Raw genomic sequence first — 25120 nt, 5'->3', positions numbered from 1 at the left:
CACAGTAATTCATGAAATCATGAGAGGTGAACTCTCCTCCTCTATTTGATCTCAGATATTTTATATTCTTACTGGTTCCTCTCTCTACTCGAGCCTTAAATACTTTAAACATGTGAAAGGCTTCATATTTTTCCTTCAAGAATACAACCCACATCATTCTTGAGAAGTCATCCACAAACAACATAAAATACTAGTCTCCATAGAAACTATTGGTTCTCATAGGACCGCACAGGTCTGTGTGAACTAACTCTAACACATTTTTAGATGAAAAATATTTGCTGCTAAAAGTAGACCTGGTCAACTTTCCTAGTTGACACTCTTTACACATAGCATTTTTAGGTTTCACTATATTAGGCATACCTCTGTCAGACTTCGTCTTACTAACTTTTGCTATGATATCAAAGTTAACATGACACAGTCTTTTGTGCCATAACCAACTGTCTTCTACCTTTTCCATTAGACAACTACCTATGGTGGTGTCTATGTGAAACAAATTGCCTCTAGACTGTTTACCGGTAGCAATTAGACTTCTTGATTTGTCATTTATTTTGCATATTCCTTCATTGAATTATAATTGGTAACCCTTATTGTTAAGTTTTGCAACACTTAACAAACTATATTTTAGCCCTTCTACCCAATAGACATCTTCATAATTTGTTTTATCATTTAGGGCTATAAATCCCTTACCTTTTACTACACAAGGAGCATCATTTTTTGAATCTCACAGTTCCTCCATTGCAATCCTCCATGCTGAGGAATTTGAATCTGTCACCGGTCATGTGGTGAGTGAAACCATTATCAATTACCCAGTCTCCACACTGGTTTGAACTAGAAATCAGTGCCATATCACCTTCCTCTGTGTTATCTTCCTTAACTACCACAAATGCAATTCCATCTCCATCAGATCCTTCTAATTCTTCATCAGTGACTCATTCTTCAGCAAGATAACACTCCTTCTTGCTCTTGTCCTTGTAGCTTTTGAAATTATCCTTCCTATCTCTATCATTTTTAGGACATCTTGAAGCAATATGACCTATCTTATTACAGGAGAAGCACTTTAAGGGTAATTTACCTTTATACTTTCCTTTTCCTCTTGGAAATCTTCTTGCCAATAGAGCTTCAATTTCATTGTGTTCCTGTTCTTCATATAACAGATTGTCACTTTCATGAGAATGACCAATTCTTGTAGTAGAACTACTTATGGTTTCTTTTCTTCTCCTTGTTGGTGCATGAATCATGGAGGCTTTGAAATTAGCATCAATATTTGGTACACTGTTGTCATAGTTGCTCATTTCAAAAGTAGTCAACTTACCAATCAGTGAGTCAAGCAATACATTAACTGTTCCCAAGGATCTAAGTTCCTGGATAGCAGAGACCCTTATGGCATATTGTGGTAGCAAGGTTCTCAGGATTTTGCTAACCACATCATCCTCTTCAAGCTTTCCTCTAGCACTTTTAATGGAGTTTACTACATCCTTTATTCTTTTGCTATACTACTATATATTTTCTCCTTCTTGCATCCTCATCTCATCATATTTTCCTCTCAAGTTGCTACTTTAGCCTTTTGAACATGAGTATCTCCTCCATAGACTGTGATTACATGATTCCAGTAATGTTCTCCTAGGGATCTTAGATAAAGCTTCATTCTTCCACACCATAAGGTGTAATTCTCCTAAGAGAACTTAGGACCCTCATTTTGCATCATCTTGGATCTTTCCTTAAGTTGTTTAAGCTTCTTCTGAATCTAATGACCTGATGCTCTAATACCAATTGTTAGTCCCAACCGGTGCTGAGAGGGGAAGGGTGAATCAACACTTTATCAAATTTTTATAATTAATACTTTTTACTCAAATATGCACTTACTTAATATTCATCAATATACTTAATTACTGCAGAAGAATATGCATGCATGAAAAGATATACAATGACACCAAGATTTATCTCGTGGAAATTGAAATGGGAGAAAACCATGATGTGAGTAGGAACTCACAAAAATTGTAATCTTCTAGAGTATGCCTGGTGAGGAGCCATCCCTATTAGGAGATTACAAAGACACTGTTAGGTGCCACTCAGTTGAGGGATTTTGTTTTAAGGCATGTTAGTGACTTTACTCTGGTAAAGGTAGCCTGATTAAAGGACTTAAGAACATCAATTAAGATGTCACCCGGTTAAAGGATTTTACAAAGGGACCTGTTAAAGTCCACCGGGTTAAGGGATTTAAGTTGCAATGGTTAGAGAGAAACAAAGGATGATTTGTTGAATTAGCTATTGATAGCTTGATCAAATCACAATGAGAATTATACTCTATCCACATCGGTTGTGTCTGCTCTGCACAACACTGGTTATCTGTTTATACCTTTGGCTCTGCACTCTGTCAGTCCTCTGACCTTCACCTCTGCACTATGTTGGTCCTCTATCCCTCGGCTCTACACTCTATCGGTCCAAAGTCCCTCGACTATGCACTCTGTTGGTCTACCTCATACACTCTCTACTCTGCTAAATATTTTTAGCACTTCCTCTCACTTTACTCTTCACTTTGGATCACTTTCTATACGATCTATTTTTGCAAATTTTACGATCAAGAATTTTTAAATAAACTCAAAAATACTTTATACATTTTCTGTCATCACCTTCCGGTGCTTCCTCAATCAAAGCAATCACAAATTTTGAAAGATTTCAAATTCAAATTCTCCCATTCTTTCTCTACGCATCCTGCAACAATTCTGCCAACTGTTCAACTAATTCTGCCACTACATCCCCCAAAAATAATGACTTCTGGGTCGAGTTTAGTCATTTAAGTGTGAACCAAAAAATCCACAAGTAATCATGGCTTGATTGCATGATAACTAAAGTTGACTTCACCAACTTTTAGTTTGGCGTAGACACAAGCTCACCAACTCACCTTTTGCCACAGCAACTGAATAACCGATCACCGCTCCGAGATTTATGGTGATCACCTATCTTCCTTCTTCCTTACCAGTGTACTGGTATACCACTGCACTCTATATTACCATTTCATCCTTTGATTGTTGGTTTTTTGTGCTAGCATCAAGTCTCTTTCCCTATTTTCCAATGAGGTTCTAGTTTGCATACAACCTCAAGTCTTCTTGCCTGAGTAACCTTTTGTGACTTCATCATCATCAAAATGATCGATCTTCTTGAGTGACAGACCGGTTGGCTTAGTTTGTCCTCCCTTGAGCTAATTGAACTTTGGTCATCTATTTCTAATGTTGTTTCCATGTGTTTGCGAGTCATCGCCTTTGCTACTAAAATACACTACTCCATTGATAGCACTTCACCGGTCAATGTTAGACATCAATGACAAATCTTAGCTCATATATCAGTTCTCTGGATTGACTGGTTTTGTCAATGCCAACACTCTCATCGATGAATTTCTTTCGGTGAGACTCCTTTCAGCTCAAGTAGACTATAAATATCCCAATGACATTTTCTATTTCAGTGAAAGGCAAAATGAGTCTCTCCTACATTCCTTTTTTCAGCGAGACACTACTTGTCAGTAGGACTCCTTCCTTCTCTGGCAAACCCTTAGTATTACAATGCAACCCTGATTTCGTTAAGATTGATGCCTCATCTCATCAACTAATTGTTTTCGCCAGGACATAACTTTTCGGTGAGATCATTTCATTTTGTCAGCTCCTTTTGTTATGTTGATATGACATTTCTTTTCACTGGGATATACAAGGAATCTTGGCGAAAAAGGACTTCTTCATGATTTTGTAACTTTATCAGTAATTCCTGATATTCTTGTCAGCTATAAAACACATTGAATTATGATATTTTTCACAAGGCGAAGGTCATATTGTAGGTAATTACTTGATAGACAGTAGTGGGAATATAATTAATATGTAAATAACTATTAAAATGTAGTTGATTTATAGATAGTAGTGAGAAAATAATTTCAATAATCAATGATGGGGTCAATGAAGTATAATGAGACAATGGTGGGAAAATTACTAAAGTTCAAAAACTTTATGTAGGAAAACCATCTAATTTTTGTAAAGTGCTAACACTACCTACTAAAACAAAAGCCAGTTTCAGGTACCTATCGGAGGCCCATACTCAGGCAGTTGCTGGTACAAACAAACTCGCTCATGGTGAGGATTTCTTACCCCCATAGTATCAAGCTTAAAAAAATTCATAGAGACCCCGATGGAAACAGAGCAACTAACAAAAGACCCAGTGCCAGCTTCCCAAGAAAGAACCACCTGTAAAATGTAGGAGGCCATATGGAAATAATGAGAAACAAAGGTGCTCTGACAGAGAGCCAAAAAAGTAATAATAGAAACTTTAATTACCCTCATCATCAAGATTAGTAGATATCACATCAAATCTTTCATGTGTCCAATCATACATTAGAAGGGATTTGATATCAGCATCCAACGTGTCCTCATTATACCATATCTTTCTCGCCTCAACCTTAACCCCCACATTAGAAAAATAATCAGCCACAAAATTCACTTCCCTATAAGCATGGGAAATAAAGGTTTTATCAAAGGTTCTAATAATTCTAATAGAAGCTTTGATTAAATTCTGAATAGTCCATGAGGCTCTACTTTTCCCTTTTAGGCACTAAATTATATTATTTGAATCAACCTCAATCCAAACCTTCTTGCTTTTAATTGTCTAGCAATTTGGAACATTTGAAAGGCTCCCATAGCTTGAGCTAGGTGGTTCATCTGGCTACTACCCATAGGGAGTGCCACCACTACAATACACCTGCCATACTCATCTCTTAACACTCCCCACACCCAACCGACCCCGAATTTCCCTTAGCCACCCCATCAAAGTTAATCTTGACCCAACCTAAAGGAGGATAGCTCCACACTAATTTGACTCTAAATTGTTTAATCTGTCCACCTAGTTTATAAATATCAACAACAATCCTCCACTCCTTAGAGACAATAATATCATAATCTCTGCCTGGAACAAAAGGCAATTTGGAAGTAGCACTAGCCACTAAATTGATGTTCTCAAGGATTGCCATGCAAATATTTTCAGAAACCATCTCGGTGGGAAGAGAGGCATCCCTGAAAATATGATTATTCCTCTCCTTCCAGATACCCCAATAAACATGAGGGAAGATAAAAGACCACATCACCTTAATAACAAAATTAGAAGAAGGGCATCACCATTGAATAAAAAAAATTCAGAACGTACTGAGGAAACACCCAACAAAGATTCCACTTATGAAGAATTCTACTCCACACTTCAAAAGAATAAGGGAAATGAAGGACAATATGGGAAACCGATTCCTCATCCTTCAAACAAAGAAAACATCTATTGGGGAGCACAAATCCTCTCCCGCAGAGATTATCAGTAGTAAGATTTTTTTTTTGGAGAAGGAGCCAAGAAAATATATTAACTTTAGGGATATGATCTTTCACCCAATAGGGCGAGGAAAAGTAGTAGAAGACAACAAAGAGACTATAGAGGCACCGAAAAGCGACAAGAAGAAGTCCCTTTCCAAATCAAGGAATCTTGAGCATCCAAAAGAGGAAGGCAAGAGAAAAGAGATAGTTGAATAGGAATAAGAGAAGGGATAACATCAGATAACTTAACCCAACTAGAATTCTTCCAATAATCAGCAACAAAAATACCAAATCTATCTTTACAAGCTTCCATAAAAGGAGAAAAATTAGGGTTGTCACATAACAAGCCAAAAGAGCGCCAAGAATCCTCCCATAATATAACTTTCTTGCCACTCCCAATCTTCCAAATTCTCCTGAGCACAACCACATATTTAGCTTTGAGCACATTATTCCAAAGATGAGACCCAACAGGGAGAGACGTTGAGTAAAGGAAATCCTTCTGAGAAGAAAAATTAAACAAATATTTGCTGAGCCAAATCGAGTTCCACTCCCTTTTATCTTCATAAATCCTCCAAATCTACTTATCCAAAAGAGCATTATTGAAAGAGCGGATACTTCTGTTTCCCAAGCCCCCAAAGCCTTAGGTTTACAAACATTCTCTCAGGCAGTTAAAGGAAGACACTTTCTCTCCTCCACCCTGGACCAAAGGAACCATTTTTTAATCCTCTCAATAACTTCCACAAATTTAAAAGAGATTTTGAATAAACTTAGAGCATAGATAGGAATATTTTGAAGAGAAGATTTAAGAAGTTATATTTTGCCAACCTGGCTCAGCAATGCACCTTTCCACCTTGCCAATTTTTTTATTGAATCTATCCAGCGGTTTCAAACAAAGAGGAAGGCCAAGATAAGTAGAAGGGAAATAACCAATGTCACAAACAAGAATATCAATAATCCTTCTCTGCCTCACCTCAAGAGTGATAAATAAAAAGAGGGATCTCTTCCTCCATTTAATTAGTTGACCAGAAGCCCTACCATAAAGATTGAGAGCATTCTTTGACATCCTCACTTCCTTAATAGTAGAGCTCCCCAAAAGGATAGTATCATCAACTAACTGTTGATGGGAGCACACAATATTAGATGAAGAAGGATGCAAACCCTAAAAAATACCCTCTGAAACAAGCTTCAACAAATATCTACCAAGACCTTCAGCCATAATGGTAAAAAGAATCAAAGAGATGGGATCCCCCCTGTCTTAAGCCTTTGGAAGGCTTAAAAAAATGAGAAAGAGAGTCATTGATGATTACAACAAAATAAGAAGTAGAGATCAACTACCATATGAGATGCAAAACTCTACTACTAAACCCAAAAGCATTAAGAATTCTAGAAAGAAAAAACCAGTCCACACGATCATAAGACTTGGATAATTCCAGCTTCATAAGAAATCCTTCTTTACAAGATGCCTCCAAAGAATGAATATTTTCATGCACCATAATGATAGAGTCAAGGATCTTCCTTCCCGAAACAAAGCCATTCTATTGTGAGGAAATAATGAAGGGCAATATAGTCAGAAGTCTCAGAGTTAACACCTTTGAAATAATCTTATAGAAGGAATTACATAGGCTAAGTGGGTGGAAATAGTCAATAGAGTCTGCACCAGTAGTCTTGGGAACCAAGACAATAAATATAGAATTCAGCCCCTTTAGTAAATTCCTAGCCCCAAAAAACTCTTTCACCCCATTAGAAACATCCTCCTCCAGAATATGCTAATAAAATTTTGAAAAAAGAACATCGGGAAACCATCCAGCCCCGAGGCTTTATTACCCTCAGAGGAAAACACGACCACTTTGATTTCATCCTTAGAGGGAATGGAAGTCAAGAACTTATTCTTCTCCTCACCCAAAATAGTAGGGACAACATCTAACAAAGTATTATGAGAATTAGCATCCAGATTCACTTCAACTTAAAGGAGGGAGGCGAAGAACCTAGTAGCTTCACCACAAATCTCATCATCTTTATTGAGGATCCCATCCTCCACCACAATCCTAGAAATCCTGTTAGCAACTTTGTATCTAAGGGTAGTCATATGGAAGAATCTAGTATTTCTATCCCCAGCGGATAGCCATAAAGCTCTAGATATTTGCTTCCAAAAAACTTCTTCTCCTGCAATAATATCATGGTATTTCCTCAAAATTTCATTTTCTATCTCAAGAGAGACAAAGAAGTATCCTTCAGCCTAAATCTTATCCTAGATCTCCTTAAGCTCACACTGGATAGTAGCCTTTGAAGCAAATAAATCTCCAAACACTTCTCTATTCCAATGTTTAGCATTATCTTTAACAAATCTAAGATTTGTTGCCACTTTAAACATAGCAGAACCATCCACAGAAATATTCCACAACTTCCTAATATAATCTTCCAATGAAGGATGAGACAACCACATCTTTTAAAACCTAAAAGGAAAGTTTCTTTTTCCAACAATGGCATCAGCGACAAATGAAATAGAGAAGTGATCAGACCAGACTCTGGGAAGAGTCGTAAGAGGACCCGTAAGAGAGCACAAAAATTTAACCTGCCAGTTATTGGATATAAGGGTCCAGTCCAAATGTACTCGGATCATATCATCACCTTCTCTTCTATTGGTCCAGGTAAAGGATGCCCTTTGAATATCAACATCATGTAGAGCATGGAGATAAATGAAATCCATAAGGTCCATTCTGCTATCCATGTGCACTTGAGATCCTCCAAATTTTTCAAAATCACAAAGGGGAGTATTAAAATCTCCCTTAATAATTCAGTTATCATCACTAAATCTAACATGATGGGCCTCCAACTTCTTCCAAAATTTACTTCTAGTAGCTTTCATATTTGGGGCATAGATATTAGACAAAACCCAAGTAAAATGATCTCTAATATGGTGAAACCTAACAGAGACAAAATTGGTATCAACTTCCAAAATTTTCCCCTTAATATAGTTAAGATTCCAAAAAATAGTAATCCCACTAGAGGCGCCATCAAAACTACTACCAACAACCCCACAGTTCTTAAAAAACTTCATCTTTTTCACTTTCTCCCTAATCATTTTAGTTTCCTGGATTAGCACAATATTTGGCCTGTGATCTCTGACCAGATAATATCATGTTTATGGGACCCATTTAGTCCCCTTATATTCCAGGAAATGAATCTCATTTCTTACCTGGAGAACATACCTCAAAGACAATCCTTTGACTACCATCTAATATGTTATGATGAATTTCATGCTCTCAACACCACTTAGTCAATTTTCTACTAGGAGGAGAATTTAGAGTACCAGTATCAGCTTTAAGCCTCTTCCTAGTAGAAATCCCAGCTTGTGAAACTCCAACCTGTTGCCCAGCTTTTTTGGACTTCTTCCTCTCCACTTGCATAACCTCGCCCTCCGGGACAACCTGAGTAGGAGCCATGTTTTCCTTCCCCGCAATCAAAGAACAAGCTCCACCAAAATCCTCCTTTAGATTAATATTCAACGAAGTCTGAGAAAGGGGGGATAGCTCCACCTCAGGGAAAGTGGCTTTAACAACCTCCATGGATTGAGAGCCTGAAATAGTCAAGGATGGAAGGATGGCTATACAACCTTCATAACTATCTCATTCATTTTCTTAAGTGAAGTCATAGGTGAATAGACATCCCCACCATCATTATTTCCTTATGCTATCTATCCATCCTCCAACTACTAGTCAGGAGCATTGGACTTCAAATTGGCTTCAACATTACAATGCTCCTGTTGGTTCCCAAAACCACGGATTGGAAAAATTAAGGATTTGTATGCCCTTAACTGATCCAACTAGCCTTGGTCAATGAACAAGGATGGTCAAAGACCAAATCCCTCTTCACTTAAGGCTCCACTGAACCTAGGTGGGTATACCTCTCCCTCTCAAGCACAAAAAGAGTTATTTAAAGTGGATTTGAGCTTTATGGTTAGCAAATGCAAAACTGGCAAATGATTGTTATGCAATTATGCTTTAGTATGTGCTTTAAGTGAATGCTTTTGAAAAGAAATGAAAATGACTATGATTGTATATTAAGAATAAGAATGCTTTCAGGACTTAAAAGAAATATGCAAAGATTAGTTCATATATGGTTTGGGAAGATTGTTTCTCTATCAAGGACCTTAAATGCATAACAAACCAGGACCTTAAAAGATAAATAACAAACCAGTGCCTCTATCCAGGGATATTTATGACTTTGTGGACAAGAGATCTTATCAACTCGAGAGACAATATTAATCATCAACTATCAAGGTTTTAGTATGTGTTACATAAACAATGAAAACCCAACCTCACATTTAATGTAACAACATGTGATGGCACATCATAGAAAATCAAATGACAAATTTATCAAGAGGACAAAGATAACTCATCAACACAGAAGTATGCACAATATTTAGAAAAGAAACAATGAACCTTGTATATTAATCTTTAGGAAATGATTGCATACATAAGTTGCACTTGAAGATACTCCATTACAGTTTGTTTGCATAAAAAGACATTCTTCCTATAGACTTCCCTAATACATATAACTTGCAATCCTTCCCAACAGTATTTCCCCCCTTACATACAAAAATGACTCCCTATAAGTATGTGAATCAAAAGACATATACGAAAGGACACACCCTTTCATACACAGAAGGGAGTTACAGACAGTTGTATTCCAAAGGACACACCCTTTGGTTTAATAAACAATTACAAATGAGAACCCTAAAAAATACTAAATGATGCTTTAATAATGTGTCTTTTATTCTCCACCTTGATAAAATTCCTCGGCAAATATTCATCATCTTCTCAATATCTCCTACACACAAGATAAGCCAATCAAATTTCTTGATTTTAAAATTAAACATATTCCACCTTAGATTTTAGTTTGAAAAGTCAATAATATTTATATAAATACTTGTTTAAAATAATTCAATAAACCAAAGTATTTAAATTTTAAGAAAATAATTTTGCAAACATAACATCCATTTATATAAAATAACACTTTACCCTAATATATATATTCAACGCACTTATTTAGGGTAAATAACATATATAAGTTTCATCTTGAATCGAATTCAAATAATAACATAAGGTAGTGTGATATGATAAGAATATACTTCCCTTTTGGAAATGACATCGTGAATCAATATTCCAACCATGTGATTAGAACGCATTTTCACCCTTTTAGGGCAATTCCAATAGAATATATACTTGCAAAAATCAATCAAATCATTAACTATATGATAAAAATAATTTACCCTAATGAACATATTCAATTTATTAACTTAGGGCAAATAATATGCATATGAAAAGATTGCCTCAAAACACCAAAATCCATTTTAATAAATGCTATTCATCATTTTACCTTGGGTAAAAAGAACTTTTCAAAATACATTTTCTTCTTTGAACAAAATATAATATTTACACTTTGATTCTCAAATCCTTAATTTATACAATAAAGAATAATATTCACACTTTGATTCTCAAATACATTATTCATACAATAAAGAATAATATTTACCCTTATATGGATTCAATTCAAAATATTAGGGTAAAAACATGATGAGAGACAATATCATTAGGTCACCATATTGAAAGAACTTATGTATACATATAATTTCCCCTTTGTCAAAATATATTCTCTTATAACTTCTTCAAAGGCAATTAGAATATTATCATAATTATATCAAAGACTACAAATAAAATTTGTTTTCAAAGTGCTTTTGCAAGTAAATAAAGATCATTATGTGGTGAGAAATACTCCCTGCTCAACATGTGCTTAGGAAAAATAAATTCAAACTTTCACATGTGAGCATCCTACACACCCAACGATGTAATCAAAAATTCATATTACACTAGGGATATTTAATAATTTGCCCCTTAAAATAGAATTTTAGGGCAAATGTTTACATAAAAAAGAATCCCTAACATTCAAATGATTTTCAAAGATATCTTTCAAAAGTTACACTAATCATTTTAAAATTTCTAAAAAATTTGTCTATATACATTTAATAATGTTTAGAGAAATTTTTACTTTATAAATTCCAAAAATTTCCAATAGTAACAAATCCCTTTGGATAAAAGGGCTATTCTTGAAGTGGTTGCAGATAAAATCTTTAGGAGTATTTTTGAATGCCTCTACTGCACTAATCAGGGACCTGCTGCTAAAGATGATTTTAAAGACAGGTGGAACCTTTCTACCACCACTACTAGCAAGGAGACTGGAAGAGAAGGTCTAGTCTGGTGTTTTCCCCCGCAGGGATGGATTAAGGCTAACTTTGATGGGGCCTCTAAAGGGAATCCGGGTAAAGTTGGATATGGGGGAATTGTCAGGAATTTTCCTGGAAGTTGTCTTAAGGCAGTGGCTGGTCCTTTGGGGAATCAAACTAGCCATTTTGCTGAAGCCTCTGCCGCCCTGAATACCTTAATTATAGCCAAAAATCTAAATTATGATAAAATATGGCTTGAGGGAGATTCATTTAATATTATAAAGTGCTTAAAGGGGGAATCAGAGCCTTCCTGGTCTATTGAAAATATCATCATGAAAGCTAGGGAGATCATTGCCAGTTTCAAAGAAATTATTATTCAACATGCCTTCAGAGAGAAAAACAGTGTTGCAGATTGTTTAGCGAATACTGGAGTTAACTCTGACTCTCAAATAATTTGGCACGAGGAGGATCTCAATTTAAATATCAAAGAGTTCCTTAGAAAGGACCATTATACGGGGAGAGAAGGACAATTTAATCATGACAAGTAAAAAGCATCATTTATGCCTTGTTGGAAAGGCCATCATTACTTGGCATTGCGACAGATCTTCTATTATCTCTAATAAATTGCCACATGCTTTGTGGGTTACTCAGTTCAAAAACTTGAGAAACATCGGGAAAGAAGGTTATAATTTGTAGAGAAACAGAGCAAATAGCCCGTATCCGAAGATGGGAGGAGACCTAAGGCGGGAAGAACCAGACAACACGTCAACCTGAAAAGCGATGCCAAAAGTATGGGCAAAATTGGAGAAGAGCTCTCTTACCAGCTTCATGGAGAAGCTTGAGGACTATGACAAAGGTAGGGTTAACTTAGCTGTTTCCAAGATTTCTGAAAACTGGTCTAATGGCTCTTTTAAACTTTATGGAGTTAAGTTTAAACTGGATGCTGGGCTCATTTCCATTGTGACTGGAATGCCCCACACTGGGCTTAATTTCTTTCAAGACCTTAAAGTCTCCAACAACGCGGTTAACTTGTTCCCATGAAAACAGAAAGAGGGCTAAAATTGGCAAGGCTACTAGGGGCTACTATGAAGCTGCAAACATCAAGAAGTTGTGGGGCTGGGTTCTGAACGCAATTATGGAGTACATCATGGTTGAAGGCCATTTCTCCAGGGCCCACACCTACCACTTCATGCTCTTAAACCATTTTAGACACGACAAAAAGGTATCCTTTCCCTACTACCTTTTTCGGTCCCTCTCCAGGTCCCTCAACAAACACAGGATTAACCCTTCCAGCCCGATTCTCCACTGTGGGCTTCTGTTGCTCATCTATGAGTATTGCAAAACCCTCGCCCGGCAAGAAAATAAGAGGATTTCCGCCTCTCTAGGCAAGAGAAAGATGGAAGAGGGAGAAACTAGCAAGGAGAAGGCATCCTCCAATAAAAAAAGGAAAAGCGTCCCTGGGTTGGAAACATAGGACATTGTTAAGGAAAGTAGCGGAATGGAGACGGACGACTCCAATTGTGAAGACAACTGGAAAGGCGAGGAGCTGGGTAATGAGGAAGAAAGTGGTGATAATGAGCCTGGTCAAGAAAGCCCTATCCTCAGCAAATGCATTGGTAAGGACAACAACCATCTGATGGAAGAAGTGGATCCCAAGGATAACGAGGAAACCAGAGTGAATTCTGAGAAGGACCTGACAGAGGATAGGGATAGCGAGGACAAGGAAAGTGCTAGTAAAGGGCTTATCTTGGATAACCTCAAGAAGTTCTTTGAGGCTAGAATGGATTTCGATAGATAGACCTACGAGACCCTGAAAAACCTAGATAAGAAAGGGATAAATATGGATGAAAAGAGGGAGGATGAAAACAGAAAGCAGATTAATTGGAAGCAGGAAATGGAGAATAAGGTAAAATCACTGGAAGAGGGAAAAGAAGTGATGAAAAATCTGATGGAAGTTATCCCAAGTATCCTCTCTGCTGTCACTAAAAACCTGGAGGACATTGCCAAGGTCGTTGATCATACCTGCACTCCTAAACCGATCGTGGATCTTGACCTGGAGGAAGAGACCATCCAGATTGGAAGCAGTGATGCTACTGCGGTGGGCGGTACTGCGAAGAGAACCAGGGCCAGTATCAAGAAAGTTGTGGCTGCTTCAGCAAAGGATCCCCCTAACTTCAAAGACAACATCAAAGAGCTGTATGAAATCAGCAACACCCTGGCTAAAGCCCTGGAAAAAATCTGAATGCTGGAAGGCCTACTGGCTTTATGGGGCTTTTTTGGGTTTTCTTCGGTTTTCTGCTGGTTTTTTGTGGTTCTATTCTTTTCTGTTTCTCATAGCTTTGATGTTTAAGTTCTGCTTGTAAAGGGTTTCTGGGCCCCTTCAAAACCTGCTTTTTCCTTAATCAAAAACAAATCCCTTCGGAAATATTATTTCTCTCTAAATCAACAAAAGAGAAAAATAATAAAAATGTACTCATTCTTTGATTATTCATAAATAAAATTTACCCAAAAATATATATTCAACTCATTATTTTAAGGTAAAAATATTTATGAAAGCTTAAAAGATCGTAACATTAAAATCCACTTATTAATCAAATATTATGCATTAAAGAACATTTATATGTAAAATATAATTATTTCTTTTACACAAATATTTCCCTTTCAAAAAAATAATAATTCAAAGTTCATAAAATGTGGAAAATATAATCTTTAAAATAATAATTTTCCTTTTCTATGGTATTTACATGAATGGTAAAAAATCATTATGAAAATAAAATACTCTATTAAATTTCTTAAGTAAAAAGATACTTCCTGTACATGCAAACCTAAGAAATATAATTTTGTGTTATAGTATCCCTTTGCAAAACAAAAATTAAAAATATATTACCTCACGATGGATCCATCGGGGTAGCATAGCTTCTTCAGATTAGCACATTATATCCTACACTGATACTCAATGGCAATGAAGACTTCTCCTTTTAAAACTGCTTCAAACTATGCAAGAAAATAAAAAATTTAAATGCCACGAAAATTGGCCAAAAGTTATGATAATTGAAATAAAACATGGGTTTTATTTCAAATTTCAAGTAGCTCGCCAAATTTTGATACTTGCTTTGTAAACTGGCTTGCGAGAGCTAGTCGCGGGCAATATAAATTTTAAAATAATACATCAAACGAGCTCTGATCTCTATGAAAATTAAAATAGAAGCATTTGACATCAAAATATTAAGTGGGTTGTCCTCTGATTCTTCAAATTCAAAACTTTTTTATGACGTATTTTTATGTCGGGATCAGTCAGAAAATAATCAAAAGGCAGGTCAAAACTTCTTTGATTCTCATGAAATCTTATGGGCACATAGTCTCATATACCAAAGAAAATTTCACCAAACAATTTTTCAAGATATTTTCTGAGCGCGGAGATTTTAATCACCAAAGTTGACAACTTTTTAATCCTAAAAATCTCACTGACAAACATCTGAAAACTGTCTTTACTTCTGCCTTCAAAAATATGAGAAATGGGCTAACGAAGATCCGAAACCTGGAAAATAGTTTTATTTCCATATAGGGAATCATGTGGACCATTTCATCTGATAAGATATCTATCCGGCCAATAGATATTAAAATCCAAAGAGAGCACTTGGTCAACATTGTAATCCTACAAACAACAATTCTGAAAAAACTCCATTTGGTTTTAGCCAATGAAAAACTAGAAAATAGATTCACAACACTTTGAAATTCAGCATTGGTCTTCATTAAGATGAAGATAATATGCACAAATAATTAGTTTGACATAAGCGTTTAATGGGAAAGAGCTATCAATGCTTGAATATGACCTTTCAATTCGTGATTTATACATTCTAAGAAAATGCACATAGATTAGCCTCAAGAGAAACAAGAACTGTTATCAAGAGGATCTACAATTTGGTATAGAACATATTTATGATATACAAAATGCATATGAACAATTAAATTGACATAATAGTGCTTAGGTGAGAAGAAATTATGGTTCAAAAAGACGTACCTGGAATGATTTTGCCTTTGCAACCACATACATACCTGGAAATTGACCACCTTGTTCATGCACCAAACCTGGTTTCTTAGAGTTGGAAATGGAAGAACCTGCTTGATTATAGATGTTACACATGATTGAACATAGAAATCTACTTTTTGGCATGAATCTGGAACTTAGGGTTCCAATAGCTCCATCTGAATAGGGGCATGTAGATTGGACCCATTTAACACCATTTTTTCAGCATTCCCTACCGTCGTAGGGAGCCCAACCCTGTTCTGAAGCCCATAAATAGACTTGGGGCAAGTCTAAGCAACACCAATATCACCCTGATTCTCCTTAGGGAAAGTCTCAGCAACATCGATATCACCGTGATTCTCTTTGGTTTTCTTTTCTCTCCAAATATGTTGCTTAGGACAATTCTTCTAGACAATTTTCTTGTTTAAATGAAAGAGGCATTTCTTAGCCCAATGCCCAAACTTTTTGCAGAGGAAACAGATGAACGACAAATTTTCAAATTCAACTTTCTAAGTCCATTTCCCCATATTAGACATGATATCCACCAAGGAAGTGAGATTAGTGTCTTGAGCAATACAAACACAGATCCTAGCATAAACCATTATTTTCTTGGCCGTCATCATAGGATCAACAGATAATAATTCCCCAAAAGATCTAGACAAACCCCTAAACACATCTTCATGCCAATACTCCCACGAAAAGCCTGACAGTTTAACCCAGAAAAGAGCAGAAGCAAAAATACCATCGTTCAAGTCCAAATTAGGAGCCCATCTCTTCAAAGCCAAAGAAGCCTCCCCTATAACCCAAGGGCCTCCACACAAAACATCAAATAGATTTTCTTCACAAGAAAAGGCAAAAGAGAAAAAACCTTTCGGCATAGCAATAATTTCAGTCTGACCTTTCAAACGCCATTTCTTCTTAGCAAAAGCTCTAACCAAATAAATATTGGACCTATGACCCATAAACTTCCCAACCAAAGACAAAGCCATCAAGGAAATAGTATGATCTATTATCTAATCAGGGATGGCAATAGTAAAACTACTAGTAGTTGGCTTAGAAATATTACTATCTGGAGGGAATGCTGACTTACCATTTAGTTTAACACCGAAGAGGGAAGACCATGGTTTAGAAACAACTCGAACGTGAACCGTCAAGCTCACCTAGATCATTTCGAATTCCCCCATTTTTTTGGTCCCCATCTTCAGAAATTGTGCCTTCATCCCAACTCTCTCCTGTCCTTTGAACTTCTTGTCCTGCATATTGTCATTCTTGTCCTACGATCGTATCATTCTCCTGCAAACAAGTTGTGATCAGTGGAGCAGAATTCCTGCTCGAACTCCCCATTCAAAAAATTTCTGAGATAATTATCCTTCAAAAAGTTTCTAAGATAATGTACCTTGCAAAGTTGCCAAGATTGGGAGTTTACGAATTCTTCAACATTTAGGGAAACTGGGTTCCAAAGGATACCTAGACCACTAGCAGAACCATTCGCATTAAAAAAAAACCCTGACCACAATCTCCAACATCTCAACAGACATCCTGCCCCCTTCCGAGCTCATCTTAGTTTCCTCTAAACAAACTAAATCGGGTTTCATTTGATTCAGGCCACATTTTATCAAATGCCTCTTATTAGGGGCATTACATCCCTTGACATTCTAACTAATGAGTTTCATTTCTCCTCGGGAAGGGTCGCCCCCTTCCCTACTATTAATTTACTCTACCCCTTTGCACTACCCACCATAGAAAGCCTAACTCTGTTAGGTTTCCTCCCTCTTGATTTTTTTTCCCCAAGCAAGCTTTTAGGACCTGCAAATTAGTTTGGTTAATAGTTCAAATTTCCACAATGCCTTCTTCATTCATCAAACCCCATTTGTCCTCTTCCTCCTCCTAGGACATGTTATCTGAGTCAATATAACCATCGCTCGCTGCTCCCACAACCTTATCTTCTATCCTATCATTCTCAACCTGGTCACACTCTGTATTGTCCTAATATTTTGTTGAACCTTCATGTTCTCTTCTAATACTTCCATTTCTTTCTCCACTTTGTCTAGCACTTCTTCCACTAAATGGGTTGCCTCTGCTTGGCTAATAACCCGACCAGACCCTTGGGTCAAAGACCCATCTACACTTAGAACTAGTTGCATCTTCCCATTGACCTCATTACCCTGAGAAAAACTAGTGGAAGGTGAAGCCCCATCACACAAAACCTTCTCCTACTGGAATTTATTCTCCTCCTGCATGAATTGAACCTTAATATCATCCTCATTTGCTTCTATTGATTTACCCTTGGGACCAACAAAACACACCTCCTCTGAATGACCATCTTTATTACAAATTTTGCAATGCTTTGTTTTCTCCTCAATTTCAATTTGTTGAGTCCAACACCCTGCATTAGTATTAATCTCAATAATAGAAGGCAAGGGGAAGTGTGGCTTCCAGCCAATACAAATGCACGCATACATACTAAAGTCCTTCTCTTCTATTGCTTCATCTAATTTAATATAGAAACCCAATTTGTTGACAATAGTCATGAAGGTCTCTTCTTTCCAGTTGTCCCACGAAAGATTATAAAGTCTCAGCTAGATTAGGACCTCTTCTAAATAGGCTTTAAGGGGTTTGAAATTGGGCTTCCACTCTTTAACAAACAAACCCTTTCCTCCCATGAAAAAGGGTCCATTATTGAAGACCTAGTTTTTGCTATCACTGTTCTCCACAATCGCTAGAAAAAAACCATTTGACATTGTCTTAATATCAACTTTAAATGTCCAGTTCTCTTCACACCACCTCTTAACTCAACTAAAACTAGGCCACTCCCCAACCCACTTCATAAAAAAACCCCTCACCCTAAAAAAAAGAAACAAAATCATTCCAACTTCTGTTGTCCAGGAAAAAAGAAATCTTTTTAACTTCTGGTTGAGGTTGCTTTACCTTATCAGATTCATCAACTCTAGGGATCTTTTTTTGTCACCACTAAATGTAAAGACGTAAAATGTTCTAAATTCAATTATAAAACAAACTAATCTTTATTCTTAAATAAACTCATTATTCTTTTAATAAGTTTTTTTTCTTCCATAATTCTATTCTTAGCTCTAAATTATCATTCCTTTGATATCATAGCTTACATGAGATTTCTATAAAGAGATTAAGATTCTTTATTCAATAGGAAACGTAGTAATATCTCAATCATAACGACATACAATACTTAGGTATTTCTAATTCCTTAAGTTCAAATATCAAGAAAAATATTGTGTAAAAGATGAGATACGTCCAATTATCTACAATCCAAGATCATCTTCAATGCAATCTTTATAACGAAGACAAGAACAAGATTCAGGTGCTTTTTCCACCCAGCCTTGAAGCTTACACTTCCCCATAATTCTTGGTCAATCAAGAATACCGACCCTGCACGAATTTCTTAGCAAAAAGAATTCGATAGACAAGATGGAATCTAGTGCGTGCCTAGAATGATACATGCATTTTCAATTTTCTAATTCCATAAAGAAACAAGCAAGATCAATCAAGGATATGGTAGAGAGCACAAATAAATCCATCTATTTCAATGGTCAATAATTTACTTGGTCGAGTATAATGTTGTGCATAGCAATAAAATATAGTTTGGAAAAGCAAACTATTCTCTATATGATTCCACATTCGGCACCCATCCCGGAAGGTAACTTTCCCACAAACACAAAACATATCTAGCTTTTCTAGTATTCATATGAAATCAAGAGAAGTACATAGAAGACAATCTTTCTTTTCTCAAGTCTAGCTTCCCATTGCTCGCATGATAAAATTACAATCTTTAAGGAAAACAACCTTTCGTTTAAGAAATAAAGAGGAAACAATCTCTCATTTACAACCAATTGCATCTAATAAGAAAACAATCTTCTGCTTCTATCTTGTCAAGTAAATCAAGAATAACTATTAAAAATAAGAAGGTGTAACACATGTATGCATATTTAGCATATAGATAAAGTAAAATTTAGAAATAGAAATTATGAGTACACATTCTTTTAAATTTTCTCATAAAATCTAAATAGCGTAATCATGTATCTTATGGTTTCAAATTTCTAAGTTTAGAGTATAAAAGTTTTCTATTTTTCCACATGTTTTGTCTATCTACTTCTTTTCTCGAATTTGTTTCTAACAGATGTTTTCCATAATCTAAAATGATAATTCTAATTTGCATATACCTATATGGTTTTTCAAACGAAATTTTATATAATCATTGTGGCATTTAATGCAAGAAACTAATTCAGAAAATAAACTCTTTTCTTTACTATTCATCTTAAACGTTCAAATCTCAAGATAATTCTATTCTTATTCTCTAGTAATAAAACACATTATTGATCGTTTAAGAGCCTACCTTTGAAATTTGAACCAACTCTAATATGCTCAATGATAATGTTCTCCAAATCTGTTTGCAATTCGTCTAGATTTCCAAACCTCTATGTTGTTTAATCCCTTGATTTTTCTCTTCTCTATTCTTTCACCTATCTTCTCTATTTACTATCCTTTTTCTCTATTCTATCCTTACTAATTTTCTAAAGATTTCTTACCGAATTTTCCCCAAAACCGTCTATTCTCTCTTTTTCTTTTTCTGTGTATATTCTTCTTCTTTTTTTTGGACTGTGTATCGTTGTTATTGTTGTGTGTTTTCTATAATTCAACAATCTATATGTACTGATCTAGTCTATATCTCTTCCTATTTTCAGGCCAATCTCTAAGAGTGGTGGACTATTATCTAAGTTATATCTGACACCTCTGTTTGTCATTATTTTAGTAATAATTTCAATTGAATTCAAACTTTGTTATAAAGTAGCGGTTGTCATTGCAATGAAGGTGTATCACCCCCCCCCCCCCCAACGTATGGCTCCATGCTTACTAATCATGGCCAAATGTTACGTTGGCATATCACCCCACCCTCCCCCCCCCGTATGGCTCCATGCTTACTAATCGTGACCAAGTGTTACGTTGACTAACAATTATCACTGGGTTTTGGTTATATTCACCCCAAATAGCTCGTGTATTATTCAACTTTGGCTTCCCTACATTTATAATATGTATTCAACCTGCAGTCCATGTTCCACTCAAACACTAAGTGTTTGTTAGTTGCATGGTCGATTAATATCGACTCCCTTGCAAATCGATTCCAAGTCTTAGTGGCATGCCAAGTCGACTTCACTTATGTCGACTTCCCTCATAACATGGAAAATGCTTAACTCGATGCATTAATAAGTCCTTCAATACCAAATCGGTTAACATATTTTTTAATAAATCACTTTCCATGATTATATATATATATATATATATATATATATATATATATAAACTATAAATTTATAAACTATAAATTTATAAAAACAAAATATTTTAATTTTATAAATATATTTACATATATAATAATTACATATGTATTTATATTTATATGATCGAATTATTCTTCGAACTCATATACATATATAATATGTATAATTATATATATAAATATAACTAAAGTGATAAATCAATTAAAATTTAATTCTTTTCTTTTTCTAAACATTATATAAATCATATAAGTATATATGTGCGTGTATATACTTCATATACACATATACATATATATGTTTATATACACACATATATATATATATATATATATATATATATATATATATATATATATATATATATATATATATATATGTCATTATCTAGAAATCAAAAAGTAGAAATATAAGCACAGTTTTTTCATTATGAAATTTATACACTATTTGCACACAAAATGCACATTCAATCATCAAAATACACGTATAATCTTTTAAAAACATTTAAATCAATTCTTTCTTTGAATTAAAGAAATGTCAATTAAGACTACTGATACCAAATTCATCATTCTAATTTAAACAAACACTCAAATAAAGTCATTTAAATCATCTATCTTTGCAAGATACAGATTATAAATTCTAATGTGGTGTGTGAGGTTCCCATCTATTCTAGCAAAGTCCACGAGCTAAAACAACTCTACTTGAACCATGTTCTCGCCTTCATTCGCGTTCACTTGTTCCTGCATTCACTTGCACTCAATTGTTTATTAGCAATGACGATCCCAATTTCATAATAAAAATAATATTGATCATTCAATTGTATTTACGTAATGTAAATCATTTTATCGCATTGAATTCCTATTTCATTATCATTTATTAAAATTTCCATTTCCATTTCATTTCAATTTCATAAATGAAAAATAAGCATTATTTTCCTATAAAATAATTACAAATAAATATGGTTTGTGACAGTCTCCAACCATTTTCTAGTCTAATTTAGAGCCATCGGGGAAACCCTTGAGACCATTGAAGGCCTATGAAGAGCCATTTCTATTCCACCCAAAACCCCTACTCCTGCCATTGTTGTCCATTCGCAGCTGTGAGGGAAGGGGGAACCTATTCTATCTTCCCAAACCCATTTTGGTTTCGACCATGGCCTGAAAACAGGCTGAGCATAGAACCTGGGTAGATCTCTTTGTTTGAAATCCCTAAAATCCCTCAGTTGCAGACCAAGCCTTCGCCTCGATGCCATCTTGATCCAAGCTCAAATCTATGATTTATATTCTTATAATGTCAAATCTTATGTCGTTATATTATACGTATGTGTCTACACACTTTTAGATTATGGTGATTACATGTTCACATCTTATTCTTGGGTAGGTGCACAAAGATGGTGTCCAAAAAGGAGGTATAAGTGGGCACTTTTTTTTCCTGAAATCAGGTAAACCAGAACTTGGAGGAGAAATTTGAGAATCATCCACTCAAGATATGAAGATACTCGAAGAACAAAGATTGTATAACTCTGAATCTAGTTTCCAAACTACCATTTTTTTTCAAAATTGGATAAGATTAAGGGGGTCAAATCCTTCGCGCTTGAAAAATAGACCCTTATTTTTCTTAAAAACATAACATAGTGTTTGACGTGCACATCAAAAAAGTCATAGTTAGATTTAGTATTTTGACAAATCCTTTGGCAAAAAGATAGTTAAGAGTGAGCGCTAGAAGTTGTGTACTTTTTTGTAATTTTTTGTTGAGTATTTTTTTTTAATGATTTTTCCAATCGAGCACATCCTGAAAATCAGGTACCTGTTCATGCGCGAAACATAACTTGCACCAAAACAATCGAAAATGCAATTTTTTTTTTAAATTGTAAAGAATCAAGTGCACTACAATAATATATAAAGTTTTTTAAATTTGGATAACTAGATCAAAAGTTATTAAAAAAATGGTACACATGTCTCTGAGAACTATGGAGACACTGGTAAAAGAAATTCAATAATAATGTTATTGTTGTTCAAATTTTAAAAAAAAAAATGGTTAGAAAGCTCAGAAGATGGGTGAAAATATGGTGGTAATTTTAGAAATACCCACTTGATAAGTGTAAACCTGATGATGGCAAAGTTGAGAAACCAAGTTGATAAAACAAAGCATGTCAAAAAGGAGGGAAATGGAGGGAAACCAAACTTCCAACCCCCAACTTTGTCATCCAAGCCTATTCACAAGCCTAAACAGTCAAAAGTGCGTACAGGCTTTCTTTTGTATAAAGACCGTGTATGGGGTTTTTTTCAATAAGAAGCACGTACGCAATTTTAAAGCTAAAACAACACGTATGTGGTTCTTTGTGTGATACTCCATCATAAAAATATTAATGTGTGTGTTTAAAATGTGTGTGTGTGCTTACATATATGTATGTGTATAATATGTAAAATATGTAGATATTGTATGTATATATAATATGTGTATATATTGTGTGTGTGAAAAGTGGATAAGCATCTGCAAGTTGTAAGACACAACACTTCAATTAAGTCATTGCATGCATGGTTAGACAGATATAATCATGAATATAAAAACCATAATAAATCAACCTATTTCCTTCTAAAAGATGCGAGTATAGACTTGCTCTCAGATTTGTATAAGCAATACCAATGACTAGACTACACCAAGACGAAGGATTTAATCTATATGAGCACAAGATTTCAGCTAAATGTATGCAGGATTAAGCTAGATATGCAGGATTAAGCTAGATGAATTGATATTAAGCTAGATGAATGCAAGCAATAACGATTAAACTAAATATGCAAAAAGATAAACTAAGATGCAATCATCTCAAAGCACAATATCTTCAATGACTCTAGAGCAAAAACTACATAATAACAATAAATCTCCAGGTATTTTGAATGAGAGATGAAGCCTAAATTTATAGAGACTAAACAGAGAGACCATTTGATGTGATGAAATTGAACATCGACTTGAAGATTGATTCAGATAAGGACAAAGATTGATATGCCCCTAGAGATTGCTTTATTTGACATCGAAGAATCCCAACTTGATACAACATGATTTAGTTAAGATGCCCCTAGTAACAAGGTTTAATTGACTTTCTTTGTCTGAAAATATTTTTGGTTGACTTTGTGAAGAGGATTTGAAAAATTTCTTAACTTTTGATAATGATAATCACTGAAAAGATGTTATGAGTATGCCACCTTGGGAGCGAAATTGAAAGATATTGAGGGTACAACGATTTTAGGCAATTTTTAGCGATGATAATTATTTGAGCATGAAGATTGATATTGACAAACTAAAATCAGAGTTGATTTGAGAATTTAAATTGAGATTTGGAATTGAGCTCAAAATGATTCGAAAATTGACATGAGGATGAAAGTACTAAGTGGTCAACATTGTGAAATTTCGACTAGAAAATTAACGTCAAATTTTGATTTCGATCTCGAAAATGGACTTAAGACAGCCTATTTATTTTAGGGTACAAGTTTTATGTTTAGGGTTTGGGCTATATAAGGGGTTCAATGTGTCATTTTAAATTCATTTTTTACCTCTCAAAGTTTAAAACTTTGAAAAACCTTATGCGAAGAAAAATGGCTATTCTGATTCAGGAGCATCGGTTCGAGTGCCAGAGACAACATAATCGACCGTGGAACTATGCCCCAACAGTAAGTGATCAATATTTAGCCTTTACATTTCTTAAATTTTGGATTTTTTTGTGAATTTTTGCATTTTAATTTTGTTTAAACTCGTTTTCATTGTTTTATCGTGCGGTTCATGACCATTTCTCGTACGAGTATCTGTCCTTTTTTGTTTTGTCATTTAAGCAAGTAGGGTTTGTCGTCTGGTGTATACCCTTTCTTCGAATGATAGTGTTCTTATAAGAACATTTAGTCGTGCGAGAGGATATTGTTTGTTGTATGAGAATGTTTAGTTGTGCGGGGTGTAATGTTTGCTCGTATGAGTTTCTGCTTGTCTGTGGACACTCGTATAAAAAATAGCAAGCATTTTTTAGAGTGTAAACAACAATTTTTGATTTTGAATGTTGTATAATTAGATTCGTGAGCATGTTTAACATATTTTTAGTGAAAATTTAATCATGTGCTAACGATTTGTATGTTCGATTTTGCAGATTCGGTTTCCGGATATTCAATTTTGGTGTACATTTCCGCCGATGATGAAGCTAGTTCATGAGTTATTAGATGCGGAGAGAGGTCATATTGGTTTGTGTAGA

This window comes from Cryptomeria japonica, chromosome 7, assembly GCF_030272615.1.
Source record: "Cryptomeria japonica chromosome 7, Sugi_1.0, whole genome shotgun sequence".
NCBI classification, from domain to species: Eukaryota; Viridiplantae; Streptophyta; class Pinopsida; order Cupressales; family Cupressaceae; genus Cryptomeria; species Cryptomeria japonica.
The sequence above is the reverse complement of the archived record's forward strand: the minus strand, read 5'-3'. Positions refer to the sequence as shown.